The sequence below is a fragment of the Poecilia latipinna genome, unplaced genomic scaffold (assembly GCF_001443285.1).
Source record: "Poecilia latipinna isolate Pla-1442-1.1 unplaced genomic scaffold, P_latipinna-1.0 Scaffold732, whole genome shotgun sequence".
NCBI classification, from domain to species: domain Eukaryota; kingdom Metazoa; phylum Chordata; class Actinopteri; order Cyprinodontiformes; family Poeciliidae; genus Poecilia; species Poecilia latipinna.
The window spans coordinates 67,162-86,080 of record NW_015113348.1 but is presented as its reverse complement, the minus strand read 5'-3'; the positions used below and the strand labels follow the sequence as shown (position 1 = coordinate 86,080).

Genomic DNA, 18,919 nt, shown 5'->3' with positions numbered 1-18,919 from the left:
AAAATAATTTATAATTTGAAGTAAAACAGTGTTTTGCAATTAATTCAGCAGTTGATTACAGGCTGAAGAACCACTACTAATTATATTAAAACGGTGCAATCTTGCAACAATTTGTAATTTGTCGTTTAAGCAGCTCCTACTTCAGTACATTAAAACCAATGCTTTGATTATACCTAGAAAACGATTCAAAATGCATTCCTGTAACTTAATCATGGCTTTACATCATATAATGACAAAAGAATTAACTAAATTTGAACAATTTAGTCCAAATTTAACATATAAAGGTAAAAAATATAAGATCACAACTTCTTAGCTATAATCTAGAAGTTTAACCATACAGTTTTTCCCCCCACAATACACTCGCTGGCCACTTTATTAGGTACACCTGTCAAACTGCTCATTAATGCAAATGTGGAATCAGCCAATCACATTGCAGCAGCTCAATGCATGTAGGCTGCAGTTCAACCTGATCATCAGAACGATGAAAAAAAGATTGTTTAAGTGACTTTGAACGAGTATTTCAGAAACTGCTGATCTACTGGGATTTTCACACACACACCCATCTCTAGGCTTTACAGAGAATGGTCCGAAGAAGAGAAACTATCCAGTGAGCGGCAGTTCTGTGGGCGTAAATAAATCCCCTGTTGAAGCCAGAGGTCAGAGGTGAATGGACCTTACCACAGGGGCCGCGGTTCATTGGCTAATGCCAATTTTACGTCACAGCGCAGCTACCACGTGCGTGACCGTCTCACAAACACAAGCTGCAGTAGTAAACATGCTAATGTACATTGTGGACTAGCAGACCGGCAGAAAGGTTTTCCACTGTCAGTGGGGAATCTCTACAGGCGATGTCAGGCATCCTGATCGTATTTATGGNACAACACTGGGCTTAAGAGACAAAAGTTGGAAAAAGATTGATTCTCTTCGCGTTTAAAATAACACAAAACAGTGTAAAAAGACCTCCACACAAGACCTTGTTTATTTACTTATTTTTATTCTGATAGCTGCCGATTAAACTAAAAGTTATATTGACATGATTATATGAGTAGTTTTTACCGAGAAATCGATCAGAAGCACCGTGAAAATGATCAGATCTGCCAGATCCACCTCTCTGGCTGCAATGCGCACTCCAGACACAGGGGGAACAGATTTTCACAGGGGAACAGAATTTCGCACAAGACCGGCTTCAGTCAGTTGTGACCCCGCTGGTCTGGAAGCTCCGTGACTTCTACGTAGTTCTACGTAGAGAACTCTTTGACATTCTTACATTGATTTGATACACTATGGGTCTTCTCCACTTCCCATATCTGTGTCCTCTGTCACTTCGTACTGCAGTTAAAACTATTATCTGCCGTTAACACAGGGGTCCCCAAACTTTTTCCTGTGAGGGCCACATAACTTTTCCCTTCTCTGTTAGGGGGCCGAAGTCAGTTTATAACAGAAAAAGTGTGACGTTTACAGGAGTGCCTAATTGTAAAAATGTATTGTTTTCCAGAAAGCACAATCAAATAACATTCTCTGGGTTCTTCACAGAGCAAGTCAGGAAATAAATAACCAAATAACCCTCTCTGGGCTCTTCACAGAAAAAATCCAGTAAGGATTATAGTCTGTATTTTCCGAACTATGAGTCACACTGGACTATAAACCACAACCCCAAAGTTTTTTTGTTTTTTTTTAAATCAGTAAACATACACATATAAGCTGCAGATTTCTCTGCCGGTCCAGGTTTTCCACAACGATGCAGCAGCAGCAGAGGGGGGCAAGCACCCAAAAATTGAGTCATAACAGGTCAATTGAATATCACATTTATTAGGGTTGAAAAAGAAAAAGTTGCCAAGATTAGATTTAATAGAACTGATTATGGTAGTTTCCGAATGGTAACTGTAACAGTAAAGGTGCTGATTCTTTGTGTTTGCTACTAGCATGTAGTGGTCCCCAACCTTTTAATTACCGCGGACCGGTCAAGACTTGGAAATTTTGTTGCGGCCCGGGGGGGAGAAGGGGAGGGGGTTGAACAGTCAGATAAGCCAACAAAAGCATTCAGACTTTACTTATTTTATTCACTTTCAGCGCTGAAAAGAGACGCTTTTACCATTAAATTTGAGAAGAGTTTCTAAAAGTCTGTGCAGTGTCTGAGGAGAAGGAGGGTAGCTGATTATATGGACTGAAGACACTTCCTGAAATCTCACCAAGTCTCTATGTCCCTGATAAGTTTCTGTTTCTCTGAAGTTATAGAGGCAGATGTATTTAGGATTACCCAAGTTACTCTTCACCTCTTGAGTCACTGTTTTCAATCCACATATACAAACATATACAAAAGAAATATATCTTTTACCCCTTTCTTCCTTGTCATCTCCATAGAGCAAGTTCTCCATGCACTCTGAAGTGTTGGTATCAGAGTTTTTTTTGTTTTGTTTTGTTTGTTTTTTTAGTCTTGGGTTTGGGTTTTATTTTGTTGTTGCCTGCTGTTTCCTCACCATCCACCAGAGGTCCTCGATGGGCTGAGCCCCTGGAACATGCGGTGGCAGACCCTGTTGATGCACCTGTGGCTAATTTGAAGAGGGCTGAAGTGGAGTATTTATGCTGCGGCTGGCAAACACTCCGGTGCCTGAGTGTTAACCTTGAATGGTAAACTATCTCTGAGCTAGGCCCTCTGAGTTTATTCTCCTGAGTAATCTCCCGTTGTGTTTTCCTCTCGTCAGGTTTTCTGCCGTCTCCCAGTGTGTAGTCTGTGGATTCAAGTCTCCTGGAACCTTCAGCGAGTTTTTCCTCGTCGTCTCAGGTCCGATCTGTCGGAAGCCAAGTCTCCGAGCGATCACCGCTGTAGAGGCAGATGTATTTAGGATTACCCAAGTTACTCTTCACCTCTTCAGTCACTGTTTTCAATCCACATATACAAAAATATACAAAAGAAATATATCTTTTACCCCTTTCTTCCTTGTCATCTCCATAGAGCAAGTTCTCCCTGCACTCTTAAGTTATATTTTCTCTGGAAAAAAACTAAGAAAAATATTTAGTTTAATGTTTGACAATGACTGATTTATAAATGAAAAGTCTTTTCTCTATAATGTATAAAAAATAAATACAAGAAAATCATTTGTTTCTTGTCTTGAAACATTAAATGTACATTAAATTATGGAATTATGTAAATATGTTCTTTAAACACTGTAAAAGTGTCTGTTCATCAGTGTCAATATAAAAATGATCAGAATCATTTCTATCAAATAAAAACATCGTGCTCTTTATTCAGAAATGCCCCGAAACAATTAAATAATCACATCAAAAGTTAGAAATGCTCTCTTTAGTAATTTATTTGATTGCCAAATATATTAATGTGTGTGAGAAAATGTGTCAATGACAGGTATCAATTTAAAATACTAAAATACTTTGTAGAACGGCACACACTGACTTCGGCTGACCTCGGCACCTCGTACTGGCACTTCCGCTAACACCTGCCATTAGTGCCACTGTTTTCGAGCTTAGCCGTAAGTGTTGCCACTGGCTTCGGAAAATGGACTACATATCCCATGATGCTTTATTACTAGTCGAAGAAGAACTTGAAGACAGACGAAGAAGAAAGAATTTAATAAGAGTTTTTTTTTTCGCAGAAAGACTTATGTTAGCTGAATTCCTACACTTTTTCGTATATCATTATGTATGATTCGTTCATCCTATTTATTCACTAAAGTTCATCTGAATAATCCAGACGACTCCTTCCGTCTTTGAATTAATCAAATACACAGCAGGTATCAGGGATGCCATTGGTTTCGGCACCTTTGCAACAGCTGAGTCTGGCTTCCACTAGCCAGACTCAGCTAGTGTTTGGCTAGAGCTGCGGTTAGGTGTCTAGGATGTTTCAGAGCTGTCACAACTGGTGTCGATGTTTTGGGGGATGGCAATGACAGTTTTTGGAAAACGTGTTACTTATATTGCCTGCTTATAAATTTTTATTTCAATGGTAATTGTATTGGTTAATTATCCTTGAATATTTTTGACTTAATTTAATTGAAGGAAGATGGCCAAAGTAATTGAATCTACCACTAAGTGTCACTATTACAGTGGAACCTGTTGAACCCCGTTGGGTTGCCAGATAGGGCTTTGGCCAAGATGGAAATACGTAGTAGTTGTGTAAAACGTATATTGTAGAAATTAATAAAGTTTGAAAAATAATTTTTAAGCGTAATGATTATAATTTCTCATGGATGAATAATAAGTTATTTGATCCTGATGTAGTAAATTCACACGTTGACTAAACATGAATTTTACAGTAGACTTCAAATGATTTCAGAGAGGGATTTTATAATACACAAATATTTTAGTTCTTGGCTATTGAAAACTTAAATCATGTTATTGCTGTTTAAAGTATTTACATACAATGGCTAATAAATATTGACAAATCAATTACTATGCATATACCTTGTGACATAAACTTTAAAAAATGTTGAAACATATCTGCCAAATAAAATATGTAAACAGCACAATTTTCTTTGAAAAAAGCATTTGCATCTTAAGTATAACCCAAAGTAATTTTTATTTCCAAAAATATGTAACAATCTTGTTCTTAATGCTGCTTAAGATTCACACATTGTCAAAGTTTTTGAGGTGTACATACTTTGTGTTTTGACTTATCAATATTCAATATTAGTGTAAAAAATTTGAAGGTGGTTTAATTTGAAAGTGGAAGTCCTCCTGCTGCCTTGAAAATGCTATTGAAATGCATTTTGTAGCTCAGATTTTAGTCATTCTCTCATCTTTGGATAAGAAAACTTTGAAGACAATGAACAGAACCAGAAAACACAGAAGCAACCTTCATTTATGCCACACAAATCTGTAATAAACTCGACAAATAATGAAAAATAGCAGGGATTAAATTTAATAAATAAAAACAAGTAACTCTTTAAAACTGGTTAACAGGCATTTTTGGAAAATTATGATAACATGTTTTTTTTTTTTAAATTGCATTATCTTAACAAAAAACAATGAAAGTTATAGTGGCTGCCTAGTCTATTAGATAATAGACCAGGCAGCCACTATAACTTATGACATCCTGTGCACCGTCATGGAACCATGCTGAACATAATGTCACTCTGGAATTGTCGTTATCTCATGTTGCCACTGTCACTAATATTAACTAATAAGTCAATATTAGTGAACTTACCCGGATTAAGAATCAATAGCATTATATTAAGGTCATTGTATGAAAATAATTATAATCCGGAATTGACAGGAGCTTGTCAGCACTGACATACCATGGCAACCGAGTGTCAGTTGTAGTGACACCTAGTGGTAGCTATTATCAGCTGTTGCAGAAGAGGTCCCATCTGACAGTGCAGGAGTTGTCTTTCTCTGTTTAAGTCTGAACACTGGCTGCATATTTAAATATGTATGAGAATTATGTTGGAATTAAGATATATTTTATTTCTATTTGTTTGAACTAAAGTTATTCATATTCTACATTCTATCTGAAACAGATAGAGAATGAGGTTAGCAGCCTGTGGCACCCATGGCCACCTTACTTGTGCCACCTTACCCAGTGGTAAGGTGGCACAAGTGACACCTTATGGCAGCTGTCAACATGTTTTCACTGAGGCTCTTTATTGGAAACTGAAATTTGAGACTGTATAAAAAATAGACCAGGGCATATTTGCTTTTTTGAGGGAACACAACGCTTAAGAGGAAATGCAATACGTTATGCCAGATCCACTGTTGTTTTCATTAATTATAAATTCATTCATATTAAATCTGACACAGAAGCTGTCACCAAAGAATATTCTATTGTTTTTTCCCACAAAGCATATTTAAATATGCTTAACTATGTATAATACAATTAAAAAAAACCTTTAAATTGAAATTTTTATAAATATAGCTGTTTGTATAAGGTTTCCAGTGACAAAACAGCGTGTTATGAAAGATTAAATGCTCAAATACGTCATTGTGCCTGTCCAACGTATAACGCTGAGTGGAGCAGTCGACCGCTCTAAACTGGCCGCCCTAAATCTCATCAGCGAAAATAGGCCAGAGCGGTCGGTGAGGCGTGGGAGGTGCCAGTATGAGGTAGCGGCAACCCTTGGAAGGTGCCGAAGTCAGCCGAACTCAGTGACAACACTGGCAGCTAGTCCCGAAAACAGTGGCATTAATGGCAGGTATCAGAGGAAGTGTCAGTATGAGGTGCCCAGGTCAGCCGAAGTCAGTGACAACACTGACTGCTAGCCCCGAAAACAGTGGCACTAATGGCAGGTGTCAGCGGAAGTGGCAGTATGAGGTGCCGTTAATTTGACCGTTAATTTGTTTCTTAATTAAATTAAAAATATATATATAATCCATATCTTCGCTTTATAAAAAGAGCACAATGTACTCTGACACACTCATTTTAAACTCAGAAGTACATTGAGACAACAATCTCCTTTACTGTAAGCTATTTTAATTCAGCAGAAATATACAAAATATGTGAAAATGGTGTTGCAAGTTAAAAAACAAAGACAATTAGTAGAGTAATAACCCTACTAAATACATCCTTGTTTAATTATTAAAACTACTATAAAATTACAGGTGAAATAGCTCCATGTCACTTTTATAATCTGTCAACGTTCATTTCTGAGTGAGTGAGCATCAGCAGCACTCTGCGCTTGGGCATTGCGTCCTTACACATTACACACTTACCAGGCGGAAGAAAAAGTAGTTCCCATTAACAACGTTTCATTTAGGCAAGATCTCAATAATTTAGTTACTTTCTAACATGCTCTTGTTAATCTACATCATCTCAAATTACTAAAGTGTGGAAAGTATTGATCCTTGGATCTGACAATAGATTTTAAAGAATTAAGTTCTGGTATCGGAAGAATCGATATTTCAGTATCAATCCGCACATCACTAGGCAACGCCAGAGATCATTTAACTGCCCTGATTAACGGTTAACTCAGTTGTAACAGCCTAACTAAGCTATTATCTACAGTACTTTTATAAGATTTTCTTTTGGCAAATTCTCTAATCTCGGCTGGACATGGATGAAGATTAAAGACTTTTTTTTTTTTAAACGTGTATAGACACTAGCGCTGCTGTACTGAGAGGTAAGCTTAAAGTTGTCTGTCTTTCTAAGATAAGCTAACTGTGAAGCTAGTTAGCATGTCGTGATATGCCAATTTTCACCCGCGGGTTAAAGAGCCGCTCTTGTTAATATGAGCTTTGAACAGTGATTAACCACAATAGCTGTGGCTTAAAAATAATATCGACACGAGTTTTTGGTAGCTTCCGTTTTTTAACATAGCTAAGGTGGCTTCTCATTCGTAGCTTCTGATGCGAAATGGTTAAAGGGAAATTCCGCCTAATATTTCACTAACTTTTAGGGTGTTTGATGTGCTGTAATTTAAAAAACTTAAATGCAACGAGTCTAAAAGCCTATGTTAGATTAGATATTCCACACTGTTTCCAGGATATTTTAAACACTATTTTTGATTGGTGAATTTAAGTAGTCCTATTTTGATTTAATTAAAATGACTGTCTTGCTGTCTTGAATTCATGTAATATTGTAATTGAGCACATTAACTAAAATAAGACTTGTTTTATTTTTCAAGTAAACCAAACTGTTGCCATGTTGCAGCTTATGCCAGACACTTCCAATCATGTATTGCACCATCTACAAGAAACTTTGGGAATGAACCTTACCACAGGGGCAGCCTTTCTTTGGCTAATGCCCATTTCACGTCACAGCGCAGCTACCACATACGTGACCGTCTCACAAACACAAGCTACAGTAGTAAACACATGCTAATGTACATTGTGGACTAGCAGACCGGCAGAAAGGTTTTCCACTGTCAGTGGGGAATCTCTACAGGCGATGTCAGGCATCCTGATCGTATTTATGGAACTAAAATTCACAGATTTCCAAAATCTGAAACGGAATGCCTTGCTTGGATTAAAGCCTGTGCACGACCGCATTTGCAGCTCAACCGTCGGATCAATAAGAACAAAGGAGTGTGTGCTGGTGTACGTATTATTGCTTTGCTTTCTTTGTGTTTAGTGAATGAAAAAAACGAAAGTCAATAATTAATACATCCATTATGAAAACCTTTTTGCTAAGTACAGCATAATCGCAGTACCGATACAACTTCTACACCTTGAAGCCTGTCTGTTACACATTCTTATGTTAGCTGAACAGATCAATATGCAATGTGTACCATATCAGACATGCATTAAAGATTTTATTTTACCTGAAAAGGCTTTTTACTAAATTGTAATCANCATTATGAAAACCTTTTAGCTAAGTACAGCATAATGGCAGTACCGATACAACTTCTACACCTTGGTCTGTTACACAGCTGAACAGATCGATATGCAATGTGTACCGTATCTAACATACATTAAAGATTTTATTTTACCTGAAAAGGCTTTTTACTAAATTGTAATCGTGTTAGCCACGCTAGCGCCGAGTACCGAGTAACAGGCCTAGGCGCACTCAAACATTTGCCAACAACAGAAATCACTGATTTCAAAAGGAACCCTTAAAACCATGAATGCCCGACTTACCCAGCCTTGCAAGAACAACAGGCGTCAGTGATCTTGTCCACAGTATATTTATGCTGAGGGTGTGAGGATCTGCTGTTTTCATCATCGTCCGGTAGCATTTAGCTGCGACGCGCACAATGTTGGAGGCACCCGTGGCTCAAACACCTTGATGTCGTCCAAAAAAGATGACATGAACTTGTTGGTTCACCTGTCCATTGTCGTGGCTGATATTTTTTGAAAATCCGGCAGAAATGCTACGTTAATCGACTCAGAAATACTCTGCAGAGAGTCAATCTAAATGAAAGACGCCATGTTTACACATAGAAACTAAGCTCTGCGAGGCTTTGTTTGTGAGCCATGCAGCCACGTGGGACTGTCGAGGGGCGTTTCTGGGCGGAGCTTGGTAAGGTCAATGGCCAGACTGGTTGGAGCTGATTGAACAGCAACAGTAACTCAAATAACCACTCGTTACAACCGAGGAGAGCATCTCTGACCGCACAGCATGTCGAACCTTGAGGCGGCTGGACTACAGCAGCAGACGACCACACCGGGTGCCGCTGCTGTCAGATAAGATCAGGAAACTGAGGCACAGGCTCAAAAGAAGATTGGAAAAACGTTGCCTGGTCTGATGAGTCTCGATTTCTGCTGCGGCATTCAGATGGTCGGGTCAGGATTTGGCGTCAGCAACATGAAATCATGGATCCATCCTGCCTTGGATCAACGGCTCAGCCTGGTGGTGGTGGTGCAGTGGTGTTGATATTTTCCTGGCCCTTTAGTACCAACTGAGCATCACATCAACGCCACAGCCTACCTGAGTGTTGCTGCTGACCAGGTCCATCCCTTTAAACCACAGTGGACCATCTTCTCATGGCTGCTGCCAGCAGGGTAAGGCGCCTTGTCATAAAGCGCCAATCATCTCAGACTGGTTCCTTGAACAATGAGTTCACTGAACTCGACTGGCCTCCACAGTCACCAGATCTCAGTCCAACAGAAAACCTTTTGCATGTGGTGGACCGGGAGATTCGCATCATGGATGTGCAGCCGACAAATCTGCAGCCACTGATGCTGTCATGTCAGTATGGACCAGACTCTCTGAGGACTAAAAAAGGCGTTCACACTTTAAACAAGGAGCTTAAGATTACATGTTTGGTCTTAACAAAAGAAAACTCTATAGAAAAAATGACTGACGGTGAAATTCAGGCTTTGTTTAATCCATTTGAAACTGAAAAAATATCTTTGGATTTTTAACAAGGCAGTGCAAAAATAACACGTTAAACAGGATTAAGACATGTTGCAATAATCAGAACACGGAGGATAAAAAAGGATTTCTTCCAGCACCATAGAAGGATGATTATTTAATGTTTTACAAAAAGTGATAGGTGTTCTGCATTTTTATTCATTTCTGAAGGTCAGAAAAATTGTCTAACTTTGCTAATTGTTACAAGAACTCCTTTAAAGCTTTTAGTAAATATTCATTTATCATCTAATAAAATCATTTAATCTTACTTTATCATAATAAACATACAAACAATTGAATTATGTTGATGTCCACATGTCTGTATTTCTCGGTAACTTGATTATAACATAAAAAATAATCTTGAACAATGAATGCCAAGGCTTTGCTCCCATTTTCACACAGAAGGCTGTACAATCTAAAGTTAGAAAGTTCTTCAATCTTTGTTACGGCTTCCCTGGAGATACTTATCCAACCCATCTTCACATGGTGTTTCTCTTCATTATCTTATACCCTGTGCCAGCCAGGGGCACGAAGCTGTAGCCAAGGGAAACTGGAAATTGCCGTGGAAAGAGGAGAGCAATAACAGCTGTAGCGGGAGAGTGACACATCCAAACTGAGGGTGATTCAGAAACCTTCAGCTGTGGCTTCTGAGTCGAAATTGTCCTGAAGGGACGTTATCAACGAGGGGAAATTAACTGGAAAGGAAAGAGAAACCTTTTCACTGAAGTTATGATTCAGACGCGTCATATAAACACGTCTGACTAACTTACTGCAAACATGTTTGAGGAGAAAGTAAAGGAGCGGCGGAGTCAAACGCATTTTTGTTTTGGGTCAAATTAAGATCATGGATGCTCTTAAAGGGCCGGTTGTTCCAGAATGCATTGATAAAACCTGATCAAAAACTGTTAAAATATCAATGAATTATTAAAATTCAACATCTTTTCAGTCACTCAAGGATTACGTGATACTTTTGTGTTTTTGTGGTACTAATTTGGAAATATTTGTGCTTGCTTATGTCGGTAAATGCGACTTTTTATTACTCGCTGTACAGATTATGGACTATAATCTGACATAAATTAAAGTTGAGGCAGCTGTTTAGTACAAATACGAAAATTTTTGACAATTTTTGAAAAAAAGAATCTGCAATAATCTCCCAATTATGTTAGTGCAAAAAAAGTGGAGGGATTTGTTGGTTTTGCGTGAATTTCCACGGTAGTTCTCAACAAACTGGAGGGACTGATTGATATAATTTGGCAGTAAACAGATAAAAACTGCATTCATTTGATTGATAACATGATATTTAAGCACATTTAGTGTTTAGTCTGGAATTTAGAGGGCCACATAAAAAGCCACAGTGAGTTTGACACGTGTTAGAGCTTCAATTGGGCAGGATAATTTTATCGTTGGAGTTTTATTTTAATCGTTTTTGCTGCTCTGATTGGAGCCTCTGTCTTCTTATCTGCTTTCTGTAACACATCAGCCAACATCACTGCTGCCTCCACCTCCACTGGAACTCCAGAGGTTTTTTGTACTGCAAAGTAAATCTCATGTTTTCCAAGAACCAGTAACTTCCAGGAAAGTACTGGTATGTAATAAGTTAACCCAGCCTGTTGCCAGGAAAGTGGCAAGCAATTTCTGCAAAGTTCGGGGAAAGTATTTGTTGAGTTCAAGCAACGTTTTTGCATGTTTTAATATAATAAATTTCTTTAAAGTTGCAAGAAAGTAACCAGTAAATAAGTAAAATCAAAGTTTCAGGAAGATATTTTGTTCCTGGAAAGTACTTTTAAAGTTCTGGCAAAAAAGAAAAAAAAAGTTACAATCTCTCATTATGTTGTTGGATCTCTCTTCATTTTAAATACAGCACACATTTTCTGTGTCATTGTTTTCATAAATGTCTGAAATATTTAAACATTTACTTCAAAACCTATTTAAGACTTTTCTCCTTATTCATAACTAATTTTGGAAAGGACCAAAATTTTACGAGAATGAAAATGTTTAAGTGTTTGCAGGATGAGAACATACCATATTGTTGGATTTCCCAGGTTCTCTGAGTTTAATGTCATCAAACTAATAAAAATATAAACTCTGATGCTACTATAGAGGCAGCAAGTTGTTATGATCCGTGTGTTTGAGTGTTTATTTTTGACATTTTCTGTGCTTCTGTCCTGTTTCCTCTGAGTCTCTGTCCTGTCCTCCCCGTTGATTGTCCCCCAGGTGTGTCTACTTACCTGATTACCCTCCCTGTGTATTTAAACCCACCTGTGTCTGTGTTCTTCGTCGGGTCCTTGTCTAACATTGTCAAACCTTTGCCTGTTTCCTCGTGTCTCCAGTTGTTCCTTCGTGCTGTTCTGCTGGATTAATTTTCATTAAATTTATTATTTTTTCATCTACCTGGGTCTCAGCGTGCGATCCTCACTATAACCACACCGCTTCATGACACAAGTGTAGTCAGATTAGCTGCAGAAGCTGGTAATCTTAGGGTATTTTCTGGTGTTTTCATTAAAATTCGAGTACTTTTTACAGTTAAAAATTTTTTCTTCAACTTGAATACTTTCTTTCAGTATTTCTTGTGGTGCTTTGATTTGTTTCTTAGCCTTTTAATCAATTGTACATCTCTTAAATGAGCTTCATTTAACTACTGAGTGAAAAAGCTGAATTGAACTAGATGTAGTTGAGTTGTGGGTCAAATTATTGAAATCAAAAGGTCAGGCACAGAAGAGCCAACGTGAAACACACCAAAGGAATCGTTTCAGACCAACGACACCTCCTGTGGAGTTCAGTTCATGAGGGCATCACTCAAACCGTCACATACGGTTGATTTTATGTCTGAATTTGTCTAAAATCCTCAATTGTCCCCCCAAAATTAAAGCAAAAACACTTGAGCCAAACATCCAAGCTGGCGACTTTATCTGATCTACATGAGGTTGCAATTTAATTTCATTGGTTAGTTTTAAACATTAAGCTGCACTGGCAGTTTGGCTGTTTTGGAAACACTAGTTATTGGGAAAGTTGTAAAAACCTCATTTTTATTAATTTATTTTTATTTATTTATTTGATTCCTGAACTCTTCCTGAGTTAAAACATTAGCATTGTTGTTTCTAAATAAGTATAAACTTGTTTTCTTCGCATTATTTGAGGTCTGAAAGCACTGCACCTTTTTGTTATTTTATTTACCATTTCTCATTTTTGGCAAATATTACATTTTTGCTGTGAATTTCAGAGACATGTTGTCAGTAGTTCATAGAATAAAATAACAATGTTCATTTTACTCAAACATAAACCTATAAAACGTAAACTGGTCAGTTTAAGTGATCTCTTAACTTTTTCCAGAGCTGTATCAATAATCAGATCAGATTTTTGATCAATAAAGATGAACAGAAATGAAGCAGGAGACGTGATAGAACATGATTTTGGAACGTCATGCTCTAAAATCTGGGATTAGAAAAAAGGTTTTTGGACTTTTGGAAGTTGAACTAATCATTCAGTTATAAATATATAATTATCTGGTATTGATTGTTGAGGGTTGGAGCGCTGAGAAAGTTTTCAAAAACACGAGAAAGTGTTTATATTTCAATCCATGCATCCATATTTAAAGCCAAACCTCCTCGGAGAGGCCAGCCATAGATTCATTTTAAAACTTTGTGTTTAAAATTTAAGTACAAAAATCTGAAATTTCATAGACCGAACCCTGCTGTCGCCGTGACAACGTTCCCAAAGCCTGCTCTGCTTTCGTTCTGAACTTAATGGTTTGATTCAGTCTCTACTTGTGTCTGAGTTTCTGTTGTCATGTGGCTGAAAAAAAATCAAAATGACTTCATAGTAAACACTTAATTGGCATTTCTAGGTTCGTAATTGGAACGCTGAAAGCAGGAAACGATTATCTTGATGCAAAGACGTAAACATAACAGCAATCACTGTCCACATTGTTTGTCTCTCCCCAAAGGCTTTCTCATTAGGAGCCAAAGACAACAGGACAAAATAGTAACTCCGACTTGTGCCTCTTGTGGAAGCGGGTTTTGGAGAACCAGGACTGCTTTTTATTTAAATAAGTCTCATCACAGCTCTGCCAAAACAAGCGCATCAAGGCGGAATATGCCCTGGAAACAGAAATGTTTTCTTACATTGTCACGTGAGAGTTTCCATAATAACATGAGTGCTTTTAAAACTGTTAGCAGGAATGTTTTGGAACAGAACAAGCTCTGAACTCTTCTGAAAACACAAAGCAAAGCTGCAGAACTTAATGTTTGTTTCTCATTGCATTTCCAGGATGAACTGCTGGCTACCAATCAAAGCTAATAAAAAAGCTCAGGTTATATTCGATTAATTGTTGCATTAAGAAGTTGGAGAGACCCTCCTCCACAGATTCTGATCTGGCCTTTTGGGACGATGAATTGCCTGTTTTTGTGGTGATTCTGGATGATTTTATCGCTCATGCAGCTTGAAGAACTGATTACCTGCAGGTTAGATAAATGAGACGGTTTTTCTGCTCAATGCCACCAATTTATGGAGTGAATAGCGACATTAGATCTTTTTCAAAGCTGGCCTTCATTATGTTGTCTTACTTTCTGATAGATTTAACGTCAGGCTAAGAAGAGGCGATGATTTACTTTGATGCTGTCGGCTAGAAAAAAAAGATTTTACAAACAATACACATTGATTCAATCTTTCTTTATGTGTATTGTTATATTTTACCGTTGATTCGTTTTTCCTCAGTGAGGAGGAAAAGTAATGATAAATTCATTAGTTTCAGATTAATTATTCTGTTATAGCCTTTAGATATTAATTCATCTTGTTACCTTTCAGTGGAAAAATTCAGTTTTTTTACTTGTAGTGTGGTTTTGTGTCTTCATTTGCTTTGGAAAGGACATCAATCAAGCTTTCTCAGTTTAGATAAACTCATTTTTTGAAACAAATCTGTAAAGATATGGTCTTACGTAATTTGATCAAACACTTAGCAAGGAGTCCGATCAATGAAATTTGAATTAAAAAAATACTTGATTTATTCAGTCATTGAGATTTTGCTGCATCTTTATGGTCGGTCATAAATAATCTTGTGAAATCAGCTCTTGTTTAGAAATGCCAGATGAAGACCAATCAATAATTTTATCTAAAAGGTGTTTGGTTTAAAGCTTTAGCAACCTTCAGGCGCCTCGTTTTCATTTTTGTGTCAACCTGCAGGAATTAGGACTGCTTTTAGAGCGCAGAAGGAAAGAATAGAGGTGAACTGTAATAAATGCTCATAATTCAGAGCCAGAAGTTTCTGATCTGTTTTGAAATTTGATTATACGATTAGCTTTTGTTGATTTTTCAGCTGATGAGGCTGCAGTTGAAACTGCAGGATTATTTTTTTGCACTTGTTAAAAGAACTGAGCTGCAGTATTTTCCGCTATTATCGCTGCAATCAATGATATTTTTCTCCTGGGTTTGGTTTCTGTGGGAAGCGGCTGGCTATTACGACTCCACAACTGTAATCAAATCCTTAAATAGTTTTTATGATTAAACTCTTTTCCAGTGTATTTTGATTAAAAACTGAATGAAAATTGATTTATCGGGTTTTATAAATCAGTAATTCTGAGTCTTTTGTGTGGTTTTTAATGAAACTGAGTATTTTTTTTATTTCTGTGGTGAGATTTAGAGATGAGACAATGTTATAAAATCATGAGTTTAACGTCAGTTTTGATTTTTATCTGATTTTAAATCTGTGTGTAGTGTTTTATGCTACATGCAGCAGCTCTGGATTACAGAATTACACCAAATAATCCTGAGTGTTGGTTAATCCAGCTTTGTTTAGGGATTTTCTTCCAAGGACACGGACATATTTCCAAAGATTTTTGGACTTTTGATGCTTTTTAATGCAAAAACACAATTTATTTACAGTTTGATAGTGAAAAATGAGGAGTGGGTTATTTGTTGTACTCCATTTACGCATGTCTGAAGTCAGATTAACACTCAGAATAACTGTATTATTTCATAGCTGTTGGACAAAAGCCAGGATTTGTTATTATTTTTGTTTTGCTCTGAGATTGAGATAATTACTGCAGTGATATCAAAACGAGCCTCTTGTCGCTTTGCCTTCATAAACTGTTGGAACATGATTTATTAAAACACAAATTTAGTTTCATTACAGAGTGAATAATACGACATTTGTGTTGGATTATAAGGAAAACTGCTCGTTTGTCCAACTTTCACGATATTTTCCTCAGAAATGAGTTTGTTAGCTTGTCGTTTCATTAGATTATGATGGTGCAAAAATAATTGTGGCTCAAATATTTCAATCTGCACTCATGAATCTACACTTCCCCAACCTGCAGTGTGCTTTTTCCTGAAAGTAAACATGACAGCTTGACTTACTTTTTATTTATTTAAGCTAATAATTGCCAATTTAAGGAAAAAAATCATGATTTGTTACTGGTTGTGATTCTTTCTCTGAGCCTATGCTGTTTCCTTCTGTGTTTTTCTGCTGTTATCTGTTTTTTTAGTTTTATAAATTAATTTAAATATTATATAACCTCCATCTAGGTTCTACAGTGGCATATTAGGACCAATGTAGATAGAAAAAGGGACTCAATACCAGATTAATACAAGAAATTTAAAAGCCTAGGAAATTTTCTGAGTTTTAAAAGTCAATGTTTTTTTGACATTTAACTAAAATTTCCTGAGATTTTTGTGACAAATGTTTCACTTTTTTAGCTCTGATATTCTTTGTTTTTCTACAAAATTTCTGAATTAAATTTTTTGGTGTAAATGTACACTTCAGGAAAAAAAGACACTTAAAGTAAATAAAAACAACCTTTGAACGAAAATGTAGAGATTACAAGAAGGTTTGGCAAATTTAGAGGATTGTCAAAACTTTTTACAATTACATTTGAAAATACACAGAGGCAAAGCAAAAACTAGACAAAATTCAATCTCTGTGGAGTCAGCAGGTGAGAAACTCAAATACTTAGCAGCTTTTGAAGCAAGTTTGTAATCATTGCTTGTGTTCCTTTGTGTCTGCTTGCAGGAGGACCGAGTGTGATAATGTCAAATGTCATGGTAAATGTCAGCAAAGTGGCCTCCAATGCAGCAGTGTTGATATTTCAGAGGAGCAGTACAAAGCGTTCCCTCCGCTACCTGCAGAACAAGGTGAGCAAGCAGCATGCAGGGATGAAAGCCTGTTATGTCACATTTTTTAAATGAACCAGGTTTGATCAAATTAACCTAGAAGCTGTTTATCATTTTCAAAAAAAAAAAAAAACAACACAGAGGATGCAGACAGCACATAGTCTGTCACATTGGCTGGCTTTGGAAAAAGGAGCTGATGAGTGAGAAACGATTTCATCATTAACATTCATGAGCAGGAACATAGGTGGCTTCCAGCATGCTGCTATGCTGCATGCCTGCAACCAAACACACGCAGGAAAACACTGAAATTGCCTCCCTAATTGATTAGTTTGGAGACGACGAGAACATCATCAGGAATCTAAATGCACCGACACAACGTGAGGCGGAGAGGCAGCCCCGTCTCTGAATGTCAGGCACACGGATGTGCAGCTGATATAATAACACAAACACGCCGTCAGCTCCGGGTTTCTGTCTCAGGAGCTTCTCAGGTTTTGGCAGTGTTAGATGAGCTGGATCATGTTTCTGTTTACTGTGGTTTCTATTTTTTTCCCCACTGACAAAGGTGTGAAGAGCGAAGCTGGATCAATTTGTTACTGAACAGTTTAATGACACCCCAGTGGCCCTGGGAGCGTTATCCTGAAAAGACTGTTTTGTGTTAATTATCCTCACAGCCTGTGTTGTCACTAAATGCCTTTTTGGCAGATTTATAAGTGCAGGTGACATGACAGGGATTATCGTCTTACGTTTACACGAAAAGTATCTCCATTATAAAGCTGGTTTCTGAAATGTGTTGCTAAGTTGGGTAAATACCAAAACACGTGGAGAAAATGCTTCAGATATTCAGAAAATGCTGCTTGTCTTTTATCCCAGGTTCTTAAATACTCTGGAGCTATTTTATTTTTTTAAAATAAAAATTATTTTTATTTCCACACAATATTTCTTATGCTATTTAAAAGTTAATCATCCATCTGCCAGACTATAAATCCTTTGTTGCATATTTAAAGTCCGCTGCCATCATTTATTACTGAAATTATACATTAAAATTTGGGAGTGAAATGATTGGAAGCTCAAAAATAAAAATTACACACATCTGTCAGACTTGTAGAAAATGTTACTCCACAAAACAATGTAGAAGTTTAATAAAGACACTTTTTATTTTTTAATTTTGACTTTAAGAACATGAAATTGATCGTTTTCAATTTGCTTTTGAGATTTTAGGCTGTTAAATTTCTAAAAGCAGCTATTTGGATTTAAGATTTTTAACATTAAAATGTAATTTTCTTTATTGAATTCCGGACAAATCTACCAGATTAGACTTGAAAATTTGCAGCATATTTCTGAAAGGTTAATTGAAATAAAATAAATAATTGAATAAAGAGACCAAACACAGTTCCCTGTGGGATTCCAGTTACAATTAGACATAAATGAAGCCTTGTGTGTATCATTTTCCTCCAATCATATGTTATATTTTAATGCACCTTAAATAAGATTTAAATCATTTTACATAACATGTTTTAAATTGTTCTGATTTATTTTTCATTTGTTTATCATCTAATGTAAAATTATACATACTGATTCCACTATTTTTTATTTTATAAGCTCTTTCCTCTGTCCTGATAAAAGTTTGTTTTTCATTTTAGATGTTTTAAAAACATTAAAAACTGACAAGCAAGTGATCCACTAGAAAAATGATTTGACTCTTTTACATTCAAATCATTCCAAGGTTTTCTGTCTAATTTCAAGGATGTTAAAGGATGACAAAACACTAAATAAAATAATAATACAAAACAAAACATTTGGGGAAACGCTCTGGGTATTTTTACTTGTGCAGGAGTTAGAAAGTTTAGTTTTTAGTTTTGTTTCATGCTACAACTTACAGAATACGGAGAGCCATGTCAGCCAAAACTAAATAATAAAAAAGTATTATTGTATAAATAAATAAGTTAAATAAATACTTGTTATTAATTTTGGCTGAAATGGCTCTCCATAACATTTTTGCAGAATTTAGTGTTTTTATCATCCAAATTTTGCGAGACTGCAGAAGAATAACGGTTTGCTTTTAATCATAGCTGAGAT

General features: G+C 36.7%; 1 protein-coding gene across 1 annotated transcript in view; it reads left to right on the top strand.

Moving 5' to 3' along the window:
• LOC106955410 (troponin T, cardiac muscle isoforms) overlaps positions 1-16,858 on the top strand; it is a 53,437-nt gene extending 36,579 nt beyond the window's left edge. The window contains exon 5 of the transcript XR_012577042.1: positions 16,743-16,858. The gene's annotated coding sequence lies outside the window, so the exon portion shown is untranslated. The remainder of the gene's footprint in view (positions 1-16,742) is intronic.
• Positions 16,859-18,919: the final 2,061 nt, after the last annotated feature.